We start from the raw sequence: 18,068 nt of genomic DNA, 5'->3' as shown, positions 1-18,068 counted from the left end.
GGGGGTAACAGGAGAGAGATAGGGGGCATGAGTGGGGGGTGGGGGCAACAGCAGGGAGACAAGGGGAATGACCGGGGGTGGGGGGCAACAGGAGAGAGACACAGGGCATGGGTGGGGGGTAACAGGAGAGACACACAGGGCATGAGAGGGGGATGGGGGTAGCATGAGAGAGACATGGGGCATGAGCGGGGGGTGGGCCGAAACAGCAGGGAGACACGGGCATGAGCGGAGGGTGGGGGCAACAGCAGGGAAACACGGGGCATGAGCAGGGGGTCGGGGAACACGAGGGAGACACAGGGCATGAGAGGGGGGTGGGGGGTTACAGGAGAGACACGGGGCATGAGCAGGGGTTGGGGGAACACGAGGGAGACACGGGGCATGAGAGGGGGGTAGGGGTAACAAGAGGGAGACACGGGGCATGAGCAGGGGGTGGGGATAACAGGAGAGAGACATGGGGCATGAGCGGGGGGTCGGGGGCAACAACAGGGAGACACAGGGCATGAACGGGGGTGGGGGGCAACAGCAGGGAGACACAGGGCATGAGCAGGGGTGGAGGGTAACAGGAGAGAGACACGGGGCATGAGTGGGGGGTGGGGGGCAACAGCAGGGAGACATGGGGCATGAGCGGGGGTGCAGGGCAATAGCAGGGAGACACGGGGCATGAGCTGGGGGTGGGGGGAACACAAGGGAGACACAGGGTATGAGAGGGTGGTGGGGGGTAACAGAAGAGAGACACGAGGCATGAGAGGGGGGTGGGGGGTAACAGGAGAGAGACAAGGGGCATGAGCGGGGGTGGGGGGTAACAGGAGGGAGACACGGGGCATGACCGGGGGTGGGGGGAAACAGGAGGAAGACACAGGGCATGACCGGCGATGGGGGGCAACAGAAGGGAGACTCGGGGCATGACCGGGGGTGGGGGGCAACAGGAGGGAGACATGGGGCATGAGCGGGGGGTCGGGGGCAACAACAGGGAGACACGGGCATGAACGGGGGTGGGGGGCAACAGCAGGGAGACACGGGGCATGAGCAGGGGTGGAGGGTAACAGGAGAGAGACACGGGGCATGAGCGGGGGGTGGGGGGCAACAGCAGGGAGACAGGGGGCATGAGCAGGGGTGCAGGGCAATAGCAGGGAGACACGAGGCATGAGCTGGGGGTGGGGGGAACACAAGGGAGACACAGGGTATGAGAGGGGGGTGGGGGGTAACAGAAGTGAGACACGAGGCATGAGAGGGGGGTGGGGGTAACAGGAGAGCGACAAGGGGCATGAGCGGGGGTGGGGGAACACGAGGGAGACACAGGGCATGAGAGGGGGGTTACAGGAGAGAGACACGGGGCATGAGCAGGGGTTGGGGGAACACGAGGGAGACACGGGGCATGAGAGGGGGGTTGGGGTAACAAGAGAGAGACACGGGGCATGAGCAGGGGGTGGGGGTAACAGGAGGGAGACATGGGGCATGAGCGGGGGGTCGGGGGCAACAACCGGGCGACACGGGGCATGAACAGGGGGTGGGGGGCAACAGCAGGGAGACACGGGGCATGAGCAGGGGTGGAGGGTAACAGGAGAGAGCCACGGGGCATGAGTGGGGGTGAGGGGCAACAGCAGGGAGACATGGGGCATGAGCAGGGGTGCAGGGCAATAGCAGGGAGACATGGGGCATGAGCTGGGGGTGGGGGGTAACAGAAGAGAGACACGAGGCATGAGAGGGGGTGGGGGGTAACAGGAGAGAGACAAGGGGCATGAGCGGGGGTGGGGGGTAACAGGAGAGAGACACGGGGCATGAGAGGGGGGTGGGAGGCAACAGGAGGGAGACACGGGGCATGACCGGGGGTTTGGGGGGCAACAGGAGAGGGATACGGGGCATGAGAGGAGGGTGGGGGGTAACAGGAGAGAGACACAGGGATTGAGAGGGGTGTGGGGGCAACGGCAGGGAGACACAGGGCATGAGCGGGGGTCGGTGAACACGAGGGAGACACGCGGCATGAGAGGGGGGTGGGACGTAACAGGAGAGAGAAACGGGGCATGAGCGGGTGGTGGGGTGCAACAGCAGGGAGGCACAGGGCATGAGCAGGGGGCAAGAGCTGGGAGACACGGGGCATGAGCGGGGGTGGGGGTCAACAGCAAGGAGACACGGGGCATGACCAGGGTGTGGGGGGCAATAGGAGAGAGACACGGAGCATGAGCGGGCGGTGGGGGGCAACAGCAGGGAGACACGGGGCATGACCGTGGGTGGGGGTAACAGGGGAGAGACACGGGGCATGAGAGGGGGTTGGGGGGTAACAGGATAGAGAGACACAGGGCAGGAGCGGGGGGTGGGGGCAACATTAGGGAGACACGGAGCATGAGCGGGAGGTGGGGGGCAACAGGGGAGACACAAGGCATGAGTGGGGGTGGGGGGAAGAGGAGAGAGACACAGGGCATGAGCGGGGCAACAGCAGGGAGATTTGGGGCATGACCGGGGGTGGGGGGTAACAGGAGAGAGACACTGGGCATGAGCGGGGGTGGGGGGCAACAGCAGGGAGACATGGGGCATGACCGGGGGGTGGGGGGCAACAGGAAAGAGACATGGGGCATGAGAGGGGGGTGGGGGTAACAAGAGAGAGACAAGGGGCATGAGCGGGGGTGGGGGAACACGAGGGAGACACAGGGCATGAGAGGGGGGTTACAGGAGAGAGACACGGGGCATGAGCAGGGGTTGGGGGAACATGAGGGAGACACGGGGCATGAGAGGGGGGTTGGGGGCAACAACCGGGCGACACGGGGCATGAACGGGGGGTGGGGGGCAACAGCAGGGAGACACGGGGCATGAGCAGGGGTGGAGGGTAACAGGAGAGAGCCACGGGGCATGAGTGGGGGTGAGGGGCAACAGCAGGGAGACATGGGGCATGAGCAGGGGTGCAGGGCAATAGCAGGGAGACATGGGGCATGAGCTGGGGGTGGGGGGTAACAGAAGAGAGACACGAGGCATGAGAGGGGGTGGGGGGTAACAGGAGAGAGACAAGGGGCATGAGCGGGGGTGGGGGGTAACAGGAGAGAGACACGGGGCATGAGAGGGGGGTGGGAGGCAACAGGAGGGAGACACGGGGCATGACCGGGGGTTTGGGGGGCAACAGGAGAGGGATACGGGGCATGAGAGGAGGGTGGGGGGTAACAGGAGAGAGACACAGGGATTGAGAGGGGTGTGGGGGCAACGGCAGGGAGACACAGGGCATGAGCGGGGGTCGGTGAACACGAGGGAGACACGGGGCATGAGAGGGGGGTGGGACGTAACAGGAGAGAGAAACGGGGCATGAGCGGGTGGTGGGGTGCAACAGCAGGGAGGCACAGGGCATGAGCAGGGGGCAAGAGCTGGGAGACACGGGGCATGAGCGGGGGTGGGGGTCAACAGCAAGGAGACACGGGGCATGACCAGGGTGTGGGGGGCAATAGGAGAGAGACACGGAGCATGAGCGGGCGGTGGGGGGCAACAGCAGGGAGACACGGGGCATGACCGTGGGTGGGGGTAACAGGGGAGAGACACGGGGCATGAGAGGGGGTTGGGGGGTAACAGGATAGAGAGACACAGGGCAGGAGCGGGGGGTGGGGGCAACATTGGGGAGACACGGAGCATGAGCGGGAGGTGGGGGGCAACAGGGGAGACACAAGGCATGAGTGGGGGTGGGGGGAAGAGGAGAGAGACACAGGGCATGAGCGGGGCAACAGCAGGGAGATTTGGGGCATGACCGGGGGTGGGGGGTAACAGGAGAGAGACACTGGGCATGAGCGGGGGTGGGGGGCAACAGCAGGGAGACATGGGGCATGACCGGGGGGTGGGGGGCAACAGGAAAGAGACATGGGGCATGAGAGGGGGGTGGGGGTAACAAGAGAGAGACAAGGGGCATGAGCGGGGGTGGGGGAACACGAGGGAGACACAGGGCATGAGAGGGGGGTTACAGGAGAGAGACACGGGGCATGAGCAGGGGTTGGGGGAACATGAGGGAGACACGGGGCATGAGAGGGGGGTTGGGGTAACAAGAGAGAGACACGGGGCATGAGCAGGGGGTGGGGGTAACAGGAGGGAGACATGGGGCATGACCGGGGGGTGGGGGGCAACAGGAAAGAGACATGGGGCATGAGAGGGGGGTGGGGGGTAACAAGAGAGAAAGACAGGGCATGAGCGGGGGTGGGGGAACACGAGGGAGACACAGGGCATGAGAGGGGGGTTACAGGAGAGAGACATGGGGCATGAGCAGGGGTTGGGGGAACACGAGGGAGACACGGGGCATGAGAGGGGGGTTGGGGTAACAAGAGAGAGACACGGGGCATGAGCAGGGGGTAGGGGTAACAGGAGGGAGACATGGGGCATGACTGGGGCGTGGGGGGCAACATGAAAGAGACATGGGGCATGAGAGGGGGGTGGGGGGTAACAAGAGAGAAAGACAGGGCATGAGAAGGGGGTGGGGGGAAACAGCGGGGAGACACGGGGCATGAGCAGGAGGTGGGGGGGAACAGGGGAGACACGAGGCATAAGCGGGGGTGGGGGGGATCAGGGGAGACCCGAGGCATGAGCAGTGGGTGGGGGGAACAGGAAAGAGACACTGGGCATGAGCGGGGCAACAGCAGGGAGACCCGGGGCATGACCGGGGTGAGGGGTAACAGGAGATAGACACTGGGCATGAGCGCGGGTGGGGGGCAACAGGAAAGAGATATGGGTCATGAGAGGGGGTGGGGGATAAGAGGAGAGAGACACGGGGCATGAGTGTGGGGTGGGGGCAACAGCAGGGAGACACAGGGCATGACCGGGGGTGTAGAGGGTAACAGGAGAGAGACACAGGGCAAGAGCGGGAGGTGGGAGGCAACATCAGGGAGACACGGGGCATGACCGGGGGGTGGGAGGCAACAGGAGAGGGACACGGGGCAATAGAGGGTGGAGGGGGGTAACAGGAGAGAAACACAGTGATTGAGAGGGGGTGGGGGGCAACAGCAGGGAGACACGGGGCATGAGCAGGGGGTCGGGAACACGAGGGAGACAAAGGGCATGAGAGGGGGGTGTGGGGTTACAGGAGAGAGACACGGGCATGAGCAGGGGTTGGGGGAACATGAGGGAGACACGGGGCATGAGAGGGGGGTGGGGGTAACAAGAGAGAGACACGGGGCATGAGCAGGAGGTGGGGGGTATCAGGAGAGAGACAAAGGGCATGATCAGGGGGTGGGGGGTAACAGGAGAGAGACACGGGGCATGAGCGGGGGGTGGGGGCAACAGCAGGAAGACATGGGGAATGACCGGGGGTGGGGGGCAACAGGAGAGCGACACAGGGCATGGGAGGGGGCTAACAGGAGAGACACACAGGGCATGAGAGGGGGATGGGGGTAGCATGAGAGAGACATGGGGCATGAGCGGGGGGTGGGGCGAAACAGCAGGGAGATACGGGCATGAGCGGAGGGTGGGGGCCAACAGCAGGGAGACATGGGGCATGAGCAGGGGGTCGGGGAACACAAGGGAGACACAGGGCATGAGAGGGGGGTGGGGGTACAGTAGAGAGACACGGGGCATGAGCAGGGGTTGCGGGAACACGTGGGAGACACGGGGCATGAGAGGGGGTTGGGGTAACAAGAGAGAGACACGGGGCATGAGCAGGGGGTGGGGGGTAACAGGAGGGAGACATGGGGCATGAGCGGGGGGTCGGCGGCAACAACAGGGAGACACAGGGCATGAACGGGGGGTGGGGGGCAACAGCAGGGAGACACAGGGCATGAGCAGGGGTGGAGGGTAACAGGAGAGAGACACGGGGCATGAGTGGGGGGTGGGGGGCAACAGCAGGGAGACACGGGGCATGAGAGGGGGTGCAGGGCAATAGCAGGGAGACACGGGGCATGAGCTGGGGGTGGGGGGAACACAAGGGAGACACAGGGTATGAGAGGGGGGTGGGGGGTAACAGAAGAGAGACACGAGGCATGAGAGGGGGTGGGGGGTAACAGGAGAGAGACAAGGGGCATGAGCGGGGGTGGGGGCTAACAGGAGGGAGACACGGGGCATGACCGGGGGTGGGGGGAAACAGGAGGAAGACACAGGGCATGACCGGCGGTGGGGGGAAACAGAAGGGAGACTCGGGGCATGACTGGGGGTGGGGGGCAACAGGAGGGAGACATGGGGCATGAGCGGGGGGTCGGGGGCAACAACAGGGAGACACGGGCATGAACGGGGGTGGGGGGCAACAGCAGGGAGACACGGGGCATGAGCAGGGGTGGAGGGTAACAGGAGAGAGACACGGGGCATGAGCGGGGGGTGGGGGGCAACAGCAGGGAGACAGGGGGCATTAGCAGGGGTGCAGGGCAATAGCAGGGAGACATGGGGCATGAGCTGCGGGTGGGGGGAACACAAGGGAGACACAGGGTATGAGAGGGGGGTGGGGGGTAACAGAAGAGAGACACGAGGCATGAGAGGGGGTGGGGGGTAACAGGAGAGAGACAAGGGGCATGAGCGTGGGTGGGGGAACATGAGGGAGACACAGGGCATGAGAGGGGGTGGGGGGTTACAGGAGAGAGAAACGGGGCATGAGCAGGGGTTGGGGTAACAAGAGAGGGACACGGGGCATGAGCAGGGGGTGGGGGGTAACAGGAGGGAGACATGGGGCATGAGCGGGGGGTCAGGGGCAACAACAGGGAGACACAGGGCATGAACGGGGGGTGGGGGGCAACAGCAGGGAGACACTGGGCATGAGCAGGGGTGGAGGGCAACAGGAGAGACACGGGGCATGAGTGGGGGGTGGGGGGCAACAGCAGGGAAACATGGGGCATGAGCGGGGGTGCAGGGCAATAGCAGGGAGACACGGGGCATGAGCTGGGGGTGGGGGGAACATAAGGGAGACACAGGGTATGAGAGGAGGGTGGGGGGTAACAGAAGAGAGACACGAGGCATGAGAGGGGGGTGGGGGGTAACAGGAGAGAGACAAGGGGCATGAGCGGGGGTGGGGGGCAACAGAAGGGAGACTCGGGGCATGACCGGGGGTGGGGGGCAACAGGAGGGAGACATGGGGCATGAGCGGGGGCGGAGGGTAACAGGAGAGAGACACGGGGCATGAGCGTGGGGTGGGGGGCAACAGCAGGGAGACAGGGGGCATGAGCAGAGGTGCAGGGCAACAGCAGGGAGACACGGGGCATGAGCTGGGGTCGGGGGGAACACAAGGGAGACAAAGGGTATGAGAGGGAGTGGGGGGTAACAGAAGAGAGACACGAGGCATGAGCAGGGGGAGGGGGCAACAGGAGGGAGACGCAGGGCATGACGAGGGGGTGGGGGCAACAGGAGGGAGACACGGGGCATGACCGGGGGGTGTGGGGCAAAAGGAGAGAGACACAGGGCATGACCGGGGGGTGGGGGCAACAAGAGAGAGACACGGGGCATGAGAGGGGGGTGGGGGGTAACAGGAGAGAGACACAGGCATGAGCAGGGGGTGGGGGGCAACATGAGAGAGACACAAGGCATGAGCGGGGGGTCGGGGCAACAGCAGGGAGACACGGGGCATGAGCTGGGGTGGGGGAACACGAGGGAGACATGGGGCATGAGAGGGGGATGGGGGTAACAGGAGAGAGACACAGGGCGTGAGCGGGGATTGGGGGGCAACAGCAGGGAGACACGGAGCATGACCGGGGGTTGGTGGGTAACAGAAGGGAGACACGGGGTATGACCGGGGTTGGGGGGCAACAGGAGAGAGACAAGGGGCATGAGAGGGGGGTGGGGGGTAACAGGAGAGAGACAAGGGGCATGAGCGGGGTGGGGGGCAACAGGAGGGAGACACAGGGCATGAGAGAGGGTGTTGGGCAACAGGAGGAAGACACAGGGCATGACCGGCGGTGGGGGGCAACAGAAGGGAGACTCGGGGCATGACCAGGGGGTGGGGGGCAACAGGAGAGAGACACGGGGCATGAGAGGGGGGTGTGGGGTAACAGGAGAGAGACACGGGGCATGAGAGGGGGGTGGAGGGTAACAGGAGAGAGACACAGGGCATGAGCGGGGGGGTGGGGGGCAACAGCAGGGAGACAAAGGGCCTGAGCGGTGGGTGGGGGGCAACAACAGGGAGACACAGGGCATGAGCGGGGGACGGGGGAATACAAGGGAGACACAGGGCATGAGAGGGGAGTGGGTGGTAACAGGAGAGAGACATGGGACGGCATGAGCGGGGGGTGGGGGCAACAGCACAGAGACACGGGGCATGAGCGGGGGGGCAACAGGCGAAATACACAGGGCATGAGCGGGGATGTGGGGGGTAACAGAAGAGACACGAGGCATAAGCGGGGGGTCGGGGGAACAGGAGAAAGACACGGGGCATGAACAGGGGTGGGGGGCAACAGCAGGGAGACACGGGGCATGACCGGGTTGTGGGGGGCAATAGGAGAGAGACACGGAGCATGAGCAGGGGTGGGGGCAACAGCAGGGAAACATGGGGCATGAGCGGGGGGTGGGGGGCAACAGCAGGGAGAAACGGGACATGACCATGGGTGGGGGTAACAGGAGAGAGACACGGGGCATGAGCGGGGGGTGGGGGGCAACAGGAGGGAGAAACGGGGCATGAGAGGGGGGTGGGGGGTAACAGGAGAGAGACACAGGGCATGACCGGGGGTTCGGGGGCAACATGAAAGAGACATGGGGCATGAGAGGGGTGTGGGGGGTAACAGGAGAGAGACACGGGGCATGAGCGTGGGGTGGGGGGCAACAGCAGGAAGACACAGGGCATGAACGGGGGGCGAGGGGTAACAGGAGAGAGACACGGGGCATGAGAGGGGGGTGGGAGGCAACAGGAGGGAGACACGGAGCATGACCGGGGGTTGGGGGGCAACAGGAGAGGGATACGGGGCCTGAGAGGAGGGTGGGGGGTAACAGGAGAGAGACACAGGGATTGAGAGGGGTGTGGGGGCAACGGCAGGGAGACACAGGTCATGAGCGGGGGGTCGTTGAACACGAGGGAGACACGGGGCATGAGAGGGGGATGGGGCGTAACAGGAGAGAGACACGGGGCATGAGCGGGTGGTGGGGTGCAACAGCAGGGAGGCACAGGGCATGAGCAGGGGGCAAGAGCTGGGAGACACGGGGCATGAGCGGGGGTGGGGGTCAACAGCAAGGAGACACGGGGCATGACCAGGGTGTGGGGGGCAATAGGAGAGAGACACGGAGCATGAGCGGGCGGTGGGGGGCAACAGCAGGGAGACACGGGGCATGACCGTGGGTGGGGGTAACAAGGGAGAGACACGGGGCATGAGAGGGGGTTGGGGGGTAACAGGATAGAGAGACACAGGGCATGAGCGGGGGGTGGGGGCAACATTGGGGAGACACGGAGCATGAGCGGGAGGTGGGGGGCAACAGGGGAGACACAAGGCATGAGTGGGGGTGGGGGGAACAGGAGAGAGACACAGGGCATGAGCGGGGCAACAGCAGGGAGACTTGGGGCATGACCGGGGGTGGGGGGTAACAGGAGAGAGACACTGGTCATGAGCGGGGTGGGGGCAACAGCAGGGAGACATGGGGCATGACCGGGGGGTGGGGGGCAACAGGAAAGAGACATGGGGCATGAGAGGGGGGTGGGGGGTAACAGGAGAGAGACACAGGGCATGAGCGTGGGGTGGGGGCAACAGCAGGGAGACACAGGGCATGACCAGAGGGGTGGGGGGTAACAGGAGAGAGACACGGGGCATGAGCGGGGATGGGGGGCAACAGCAGGGAGACACCGGGCATGAGCAGGGGTGGAGGGTAACAGGAGAGAGACAAGGGGCATGAGCAGGGGGTGGGGGGCAACAGCAGGGAGACATAGGGCATGAGCGGGGGTGCAGGGCAACAGAAGGGAGACACGGGGCATGAGCTGGGGGTGGGGGGAACACAAGAGAGACACAGGGTATGAGAGGGGGTGGGGGGTAAGAGAAGAGAGACACGAGGCATGAGCAGGGGGAGGGGGCAACAGGAGGGAGACACAGGGCATGAACAGGGGGTGGGGGCAACAGGAGGGAGACACAGGGCATGACCGGGGGTGGGGGGCAACAGGAGAGAGACACGGGGCATGACCGGGGGGTGGGGGCAACAAGAGAGAGACACGGGGCATGAGAGGGGGGTGGGGGGTAACAGGAGAGAGACACAGGCATGAGCGGGGGGTGGTGGGCAACATGAGAGAGACACAGGGCATGAGCGGGGGGTGGGGGCAACAGCAGGGAGACACGGGGCATTAGCGGGGGTGGGGGAACACGAGGGAGACACGGGGCATGAGAGGGGGATGGGGGTAACAGGGGAGAGACACAGGGCGTGAGTGGGGTTTGGGGGGCAACAGCAGGGAGACACGGGGCATGACCGGGGGTTGGTGGGCAACAGAAGGGAGACACGGGGTATGACAGGGGGTGGGGGGCAACAGGAGAGAGACATGGGGCATGAGAAGGGAGTGGGTGGTAACAGGAGAGAGACAAGGGGCATGAGCGGGGTGGGGGGCAACAGGAGGGAGACACGGGGCATGAGAGGGGGTGGGGGGCAACAGGAGGAATAGACAGGGCATGACCGGTGGTGGGGGGCAACAGAAGGGAGACTCGGGGCATGACCGGGGGGCAACAGGAGAGAGACACGGGGCATGAGAGGGGGGTGGGGGGTAACAGGTGAGAGACACGGGGCATGAGAGGGGTGTGGGGGGTAACAGGAGAGAGACACAGGGCATGAGCGGGGGGGTTGGGGGCAACAGCAGGGAGACAAAGGGCCTGACCGGGGGGTGGGGGGCAACAACAGGGAGACACGGGGCATGAGCGGGGGATGGGGGAACACAAGGGAGACACAGGGCATGATAGGGGAGTAGGGGGTAACAGGAGAGAGACATGGGGCGGCATGAGCGGGGGGTGAGGGGCAACAGCACAGAGACACGGGGCATGAGCGGGGGGGCAACAGGCGAAATACACGGGGCATGAGCGGGGGGTGGGGGGTAACAAAAGAGACACGAGGCATAAGCGGGGGTGGGGGGAACAGGAGAGAGACACGGGGCATGAACAGGGGGTGGGGGGCAACAGCAGGGAGTAACGGGGCATGAGCGGGGGGTGGGTGGCAACAGCAGGGAGAAACGGGGCATGACCGTGGGTTTGGGGTAACAGGAGAGAGACACAGGTCATGAGCGGGGGTGGGGGGCAACAGCGGGGAGACACGCGGCATGAGAGGGAGGTGGGGAAACAGGGGAGATATGAGGCATGAGCGGGGAGTGGTGGGGAACAGGGGGGACCCGAGGCATGAGCGGGGGTGGGGGGAACAGGAGAGAGACACGGGGCATGAGCGAGGCAACAGCAGGGAGACCCGGGGCATGACCGGGGTTGGGGGGTAACAGGAGAGAGACACTGGGCATGAGCGAGGGTGGGGGGCAACAGCAGGGAGACACAGGGCATGACCGGGGGTTGGGGGGCAACAGGAAAGTGACATGGGGCATGAGAGGGGTGTGGGGGGTAACAGGAGAGAGACACGGGCATGAGCGTGGAGTGGGGGGCAATAGCAGGAAGAAACAGGGCATGAACGTGGGGCGGGGGGTAACAGGAGAGAGACACGGGGCATGAGAGGTGGGTGGGAGGCAACAGCAGGGAGACACGGGGCATGACCGGGGGTTGGGGGCCAACAGGAGAGGGATACGGGGCATGAGAGGAGGGTGGGGGGTAACAGGAGAGAGACACAGGGATTTAGAGGGGTGTGGGGGCAACGGCAGGGAGACACAGGGCATGAGCGGGGCGTTGGTGCACACGAGGGAGACACGAGGCATGAGAGGGGGTTGGGCGTAACAGGAGAGAGACACGGGGCATGAGCGGGTGGTGGGGTGCAACAGCAGGGAGGCACAGGGCATGAGCGGGGGGCAAGAGCTGGGAGACACGGGGCAGGCATGAGCGGGGCGTGTGGGGCAACAGCAAGGAGACACGGGGCATGGCCAGGGTGTGGGGGGCAATAGGAGAGAGACACGGAGCATGAGCGGGGGGCGGGGGCAACAGCAGGGAGAAACGGGGCATGACCATGGGTGGGGGTAACAGGGGAGAGACACGGGGCATGAGAAGGGGTTGGGGGGTAACAGGATAGAGAGACACAGGGCATGAGCGGGGGTGGGGGCAACATCGGGGAGACACGGGGGATGAGCGGGAGGTAGGGGGCAACAGGGGAGACACCAGGCATGAGCAGGCGTTGGGGGAACACGAGGGAGACACGGGGCATGAGATGGGGGTGGGGGTAACAAGAGAGAGACATGGGGCATGAGCAGGGGGTGGGGGGTAACAGGAGGGAGACATGGGGCATGAGCGGGGGGTCGGGGGCAACAACAGGGAGACACGGGGCATGAACGGGGGGTGGGGGGCAACAGCAGGGAGACACTGGGCATGAGCAGGGGTGGAGGGTAACAGGAGAGAGACACGGGGCATGAGCGGGGGGTGGGGGGCAACAGCAGGGAGACATGGGGCATGAGCGGGGGTGCAGGGCAATAGCAGGGAGACACGGGGCATGAGCTGGGGGTGAGGGAACACAAGGGAGTCACAGGATATGAGAGGCGGGTGGGGGGTAACAGAAGAGAGACACGAGGCATGAGAGGGGGTTGGGGGGTAACAGGAGAGAGACAAGGGGCATGAGCGGGGGTGGGGGGTAACAGGAGGGAGACACGGGGCATGACCAGGGGTGGGGGGCAACAGGAGGAAGACACAGGGCATGACCGGCGATGGGGGGCAACAGAAGGGAGACTCGGGGCATGACCGGGGGTGGGGGGCAACAGGAGGGAGACATGGGGCATGAGCGGGGGGTCGGTGGCAACAACAGGGAGACAGGGGGCATGAACGGGGGTGGGGTGCAACAGCAGTGAGACACGGGGCATGAGCAGGAGTGGAGGGTAACAGGAGAGAGACACGGGGCATGAGCGGAGGGTGGGGGGCAACAGCAGGGAGACAGGGGGCATGAGCAGGGGTGCAGGGCAACAGCAGGGAGACACGGGGCATGAGCTGGGGGTGGGGGGAACACAAGGGAGACACAGGGTATGAGAGGGGGTGGGGGGTAACAGAAGAGAGACACGAGGCATGAGCAGGGGGAGGGGACAACAGGAGGGAGACGCAGGGCATGACCAGGGGGTGGGGGCAACAGGGGGGAGACACAGGGCATGACCGGGGGGTGGGGGGCAAAAGGAGAGAGACACAGGGCATGACCGGGGGGTGGGGGCAACAAGAGAGAGACACGGGGCATGAGAGGGGGGTGGGGGGTAACAGGAGAGAGACACAAGCATGAGCGGGGGGTGGGGGGCAACATAAGAGAGACACAGGGCATGAGCGGAGGGTCGGGGCAACAGCAGGGAGACACGGGGCATGAGCGGGGGTGGGGGAACACGAGGGAGACACGGGGCATGAGAGGGTGATGGGGGTTACAGGAGAGAGACATAGCGCGTGAGCGGGGGTTGGGGGGCAACAGCAGGGAGACACGGAGCATGACCGGGGGTTGGTGGGCAACAGAAGGGAGACTCGGGGCATGACCGGGCGGTGGGGGGCAACAGGAGGGAGACACGGGGCATGAGAGGGGGGTGGGGGGTAACAGGAGAGAGACACGGGGCATGAGAGGGGGTGGGGGTAACAGGAGAGAGACACAGGGCATGAGCGGGGGGGTGGGGGGCAACAGCAGGGAGACAAAAGGCCTGAGCGGGGGGTGGGGGGCAACAACAGGGAGACACGGGGCATGCGCGGGGGATGGGGGAACACAATGGAGACACAGGGCATGAGAGGGGAGTGGGTGGTAACAGGAGAGAGGCATGGGGCGGCATGAGCGGGGGGTGGGGGCAACAGCACAGAGACACGGGGCATGAGCGGGGGGGCAACAGGCGAAATTCACAGGGCACGAGCGGGGGGTGGGGGGTAACAGAAGAGACACGAGGCATAAGCGGGGGGTGGGGGGAACAGGAAAGAGACACGGGGCATGAACGGGGGTGGGGGGCAACAGCAGGGAGACACGGTGCATGACCGGGGTGTGGGGGGCAATAGGAGAGAGACACGGAGCATGAGCGGGGGTGGGGGCAACAGTAGGGAAACTCGGGGCATGAGCGGGGGGTGGGGGGCAACAGCAGGGAGAAACGGGGCATGACCGTGGGTGGGGGTAACAGGAGAGAGACACGGGGCATGAGCGGGGGGTGGGGGGCAACAGGAGGGAGACACGGGGCATGAGAGGGGGTGGGGGGTAACAGGAGAGAGACACAGGGCATGAGCGTGTGGTGGGGGGCAACAGCAGGAAGACACAGGGCATGAGCGGGGGGTCGGTGAACACGAGGGAGACACGGGGCATGAGAGGGGGGTGGAGCGTAACAGGAGAGAGACACGGGGCATGTGCGGGAGGTGGGGGGCAACAGGAGGGAGACACGGGGCATGAACGGGGGGCGGGGGACACAGGAGAGAGACACGGGGCATGAGAGGGGGGTGGGAGGCAACAGCAGGGAGACACGGGGCATGACCGGGGGTTGGGGGGGCAACAGGAGAGGGATACGGGGCATGAGAGGAGGGTGGGGGGTAACAGGAGAGAGACACAGGGATTTAGAGGGGTGTGGGGGCAACGGCAGGGAGGCACGGGGCATGAGAGGGGGGTGGGGCGTAACAGGAGAGAGACACGGGGCATGAGCTGGTGGTGGGGTGCAACAGCAGGGAGGCACAGGGCATGAGCGGGGGGCAAGAGCTGGGAGACACGGGGCATGAGCGGGGGTGGGGGGCAACAGCAAGGAGACACGGGGCATGACCAGGGTGTGGGGGGCAATAGGAGAGAGACACGGAGCATGAGCGGGGGGTGGGGGGCAACAGCAGGGAGACACGGGGCATGACCGTGGGTGGGGGTAACAGGGGAGAGACACGGGGCATGAGAGGGGGTTGGGGGGTAACAGGAGAAAGACACGGGGCATGAGCTGGTGGTGGGGTGCAACAGCAGGGAGGCACAGGGCATGAGCGGGGGGCAAGAGCTGGGAGACACGGGGCATGAGCGGGGGTGGGGGGCAACAGCAAGGAGACACGGAGCATGACCAGGGTGTGGGGGGCAATAGGAGAGAGACACGGAGCATGAGCGGGGGGTGGGGGGCAACAGCAGGGAGACACGGGGCATGAGCGGGGGTGGGGGCAAAATCGGGGAGACACGGGGCATGAGCGGGAGGTGGGGGGCAACAGGGGAGACACAGGGCATGAGCGGGGGTGGGGGGGAGCATGTGAGACCCGAGGCATGAGCGGGGGGTGGGGGGAACAGGAGAGAGACACAGGGCATGAGCGGGGCAACAGCAGGGAGACTTGGGGCATGACCGGGGGTGGGGGGTAACAGGAGAGAGACACTGGGCATGAGCGGGGGTGGGGGGCAACAGCAGGGAGACATGGGGCATGACAGGGGGGTGGGGGGCAACAGGAAAGAGACATGGGGCATGAGAAGGGGGTGGGGGGTAACAGGAGAGAGACACAGGGCATGAGCGTGGGGTGGGGGCAACAGCAGGGAGACACAGGGCATGACCAGAGGGGTGGGGGGTAACAGGAGAGAGACACGGGGCATGAGCGGGGATGGGGGGCAACAGCAGGGAGACACGGGTCATGAGCAGGGGTGGAGGGTAACAGGAGAGAGACACGGGGCATGAGCAGGGGGTGGGGGCCAACAGCAGGGAGACAGGGGGCATGAGCGGGGGTGCAGGGCAACAGCAGGGAGACACGGGGCATGAGCTGGGGGTGGGGGGAACACAAGGGAGACACAGGGTATGAGAGGGGGGTGGGGGATAACAGAAGAGAGACACGAGGCATGAGCAGGGGGAGGGGGCAACAGGAGGGAGACACAGGGCATGACCAGGGGGTGGGGGCAACAGGAGGGAGACACAGGGCATGACCAGGGGGGCAACAGGAGAGAGACACGGGGCATGACCGGGGGGTGGGGGCAACAAGAGAGAGACACAGGGCATGAGAGGGGGTGGGAGGTAACAGGAGAGAGACACATGCATGAGCGGGGGGTGGGGGGCAACATGAGAGAGACACAGGGCATGAGCGGGGGGTGGGGGCAACAGCAGGGAGACACGGGGCATGAGCGGGGGTGGGGGAACACGAGGGAGACACGGGGCATGAGAGGGGGATGGGGGTAACAGGAGAGAGACACAGGGTGTGAGCGGGGGTTGGGGGGCAACAGCAGGGAGACACGGGGCATGACCGGGGGTTGGTGGGCAACAGAAGGGAGACACGGGGTATGACCGTGGGGTGGGGGGCAACAGGAGAGAGACACGGGGCATGAGAGGGGGGTGGGGGGTAACAGGAGAGAGACAAGGGGCATGAGCGGGGTGGGGGGCAACAGGAGGGAGACACGGGGCATGAGAGGGGTGTGGGGGGCAACAGGAGGAAGACACAGGGCATGACCGGCGGTGGGGGGCAACAGAAGGGAGACTCGGGGCATGACCGGGGGGCAACAGGAGAGAGACACGGGGCATGAGAGGGGGGTGGGGGGTAACAGGAGAGAGACACAGGGCATGAGCGGGGGGGTTGGGGGCAACAGCAGGGAGACAAAGGGCCTGACCAGGGGGTGGGGGGCAACAACAGGGAGACACGGGGCACGAGCGGGGGATGGGGGAACACAAGGGAGACACAGGGCATGAGAGGGGAGTGGGGGGTAACAGGAGAGAGACATGGGGCGGCATGAGCGGGGGTGAGGGGCAACAGCACAGAGACACGGGGCATGAGTGGGGGGGCAACAGGCGAAATAAACGGGGCATGAGCAGGGGGTGGGGGGTAACAGAAGAGACACGAGGCATAAGCGGGGGGTGGGGGGAACAGGAGAAAGACACGGGGCATGAACGGGGGTTGGGGGGCAACAGCAGGGAGACACGGAGCATGAGCGGGGGGTGGGGGCAACAGCAGGGAAACACGGGGCATGAGCGGGGGGTGGGTGGCAACAGCAGGGAAACACGGGGCATGAGCGGGGGGTGGGGGGCAACAGCAGGGAGAAACGGGGCATGACCGTGGGTGGAGGTAACAGGAGAGAGACACGGGGCATGAGCGGGGTGTGGGGGGCAACAGGAGGGAGACACGGGGCATGAGAGGGGGGTGGGGGGTAACAGGAGAGAGACACAGGTCATGAGCGGGGGTGGGGGGCAACAGCGGGGAGACACAGGGCATGAGAGGGAGGTGGGGGGATCAGGGGAGATATGATTAATGAGCGGGGAGTGGGGGGGAACAGGGGGGACCCGAGGCATGAGCGGGGGTGGGGGGAACAGGAGAAAGACACAGGGCATGAGCGGGGCAACAGCAGGGAGACCCGGGCATGACCGGGGGTGGGGGGTAACAGGAGAGAGACACTGGGCATGAGCGAGGGTGGGGGGCAACAGCAGGGAGACACGGGGCATGACCGGGGGTTGGGGGGCAACAGGAAAGAGACATGGGGCATGAGATGGGTGTGGGGGGAAACAGGAGAGAGACACGGGGCATGAGCGTGGGGTAGGGGGCAAAAGCAGGAAGACACGGGGCATGAACGGGGGTTGTGGGGCAACAGCAGGAAGACATGGAGCATGAGCGGGGTGTGGGGGGCAATAGGAGAGAGACACGGAGCATGAGCGGGGGGTGGGGGCAACAGCAGGGAAACACGGGGCATGAGCGGGGGGTGGGGGGCAACAGCAGGGAGAAACGGGACATGACCGTGGGTGGAGGTAACAGGAGAGAGACACGGGGCATGAGAGGGGGGTGGGGGGTAACAGGAGAGAAACACAGGTCATGAGCGGGTGTGGGGGGCAACAGCGGGGAGACACAGGGCATGAGAGGGAGGTGGGGGAACAGGGGAGATATGAGGAATGAGCGGGGAGTGGGGGGGAACAGGGGGGACCCGAGGCATGAGCGGGGGTGGGGGGAACAGGAGAAAGACACAGGGCATGAGCGGGGCAACAGCAGGGAGACCCGGGGCATGACCGGGGGTGGGGGGTAACAGGAGAGAGACACTGGACATGAGCGAGGGTGGGGGGCAACAGGAGAGAGACACAGGGATTGAGAGGGGTGTGGGGGCAATGGCAGGGAGACACAGGGCATGAGCAGGGGGTCGGTGCACACGAGGGAGACACGGGGCATGAGAGGGGGGTGGGGCGTAACAGGAGAGAG

Source organism: Ambystoma mexicanum, chromosome 9 (genome assembly GCF_040938575.1).
Source record: "Ambystoma mexicanum isolate Mex_15411 chromosome 9, UKY_AmexF1_1, whole genome shotgun sequence".
NCBI lineage: Eukaryota > Metazoa > Chordata > Amphibia > Caudata > Ambystomatidae > Ambystoma > Ambystoma mexicanum.
The sequence above is the reverse complement of the archived record's forward strand: the minus strand, read 5'-3'. Positions refer to the sequence as shown.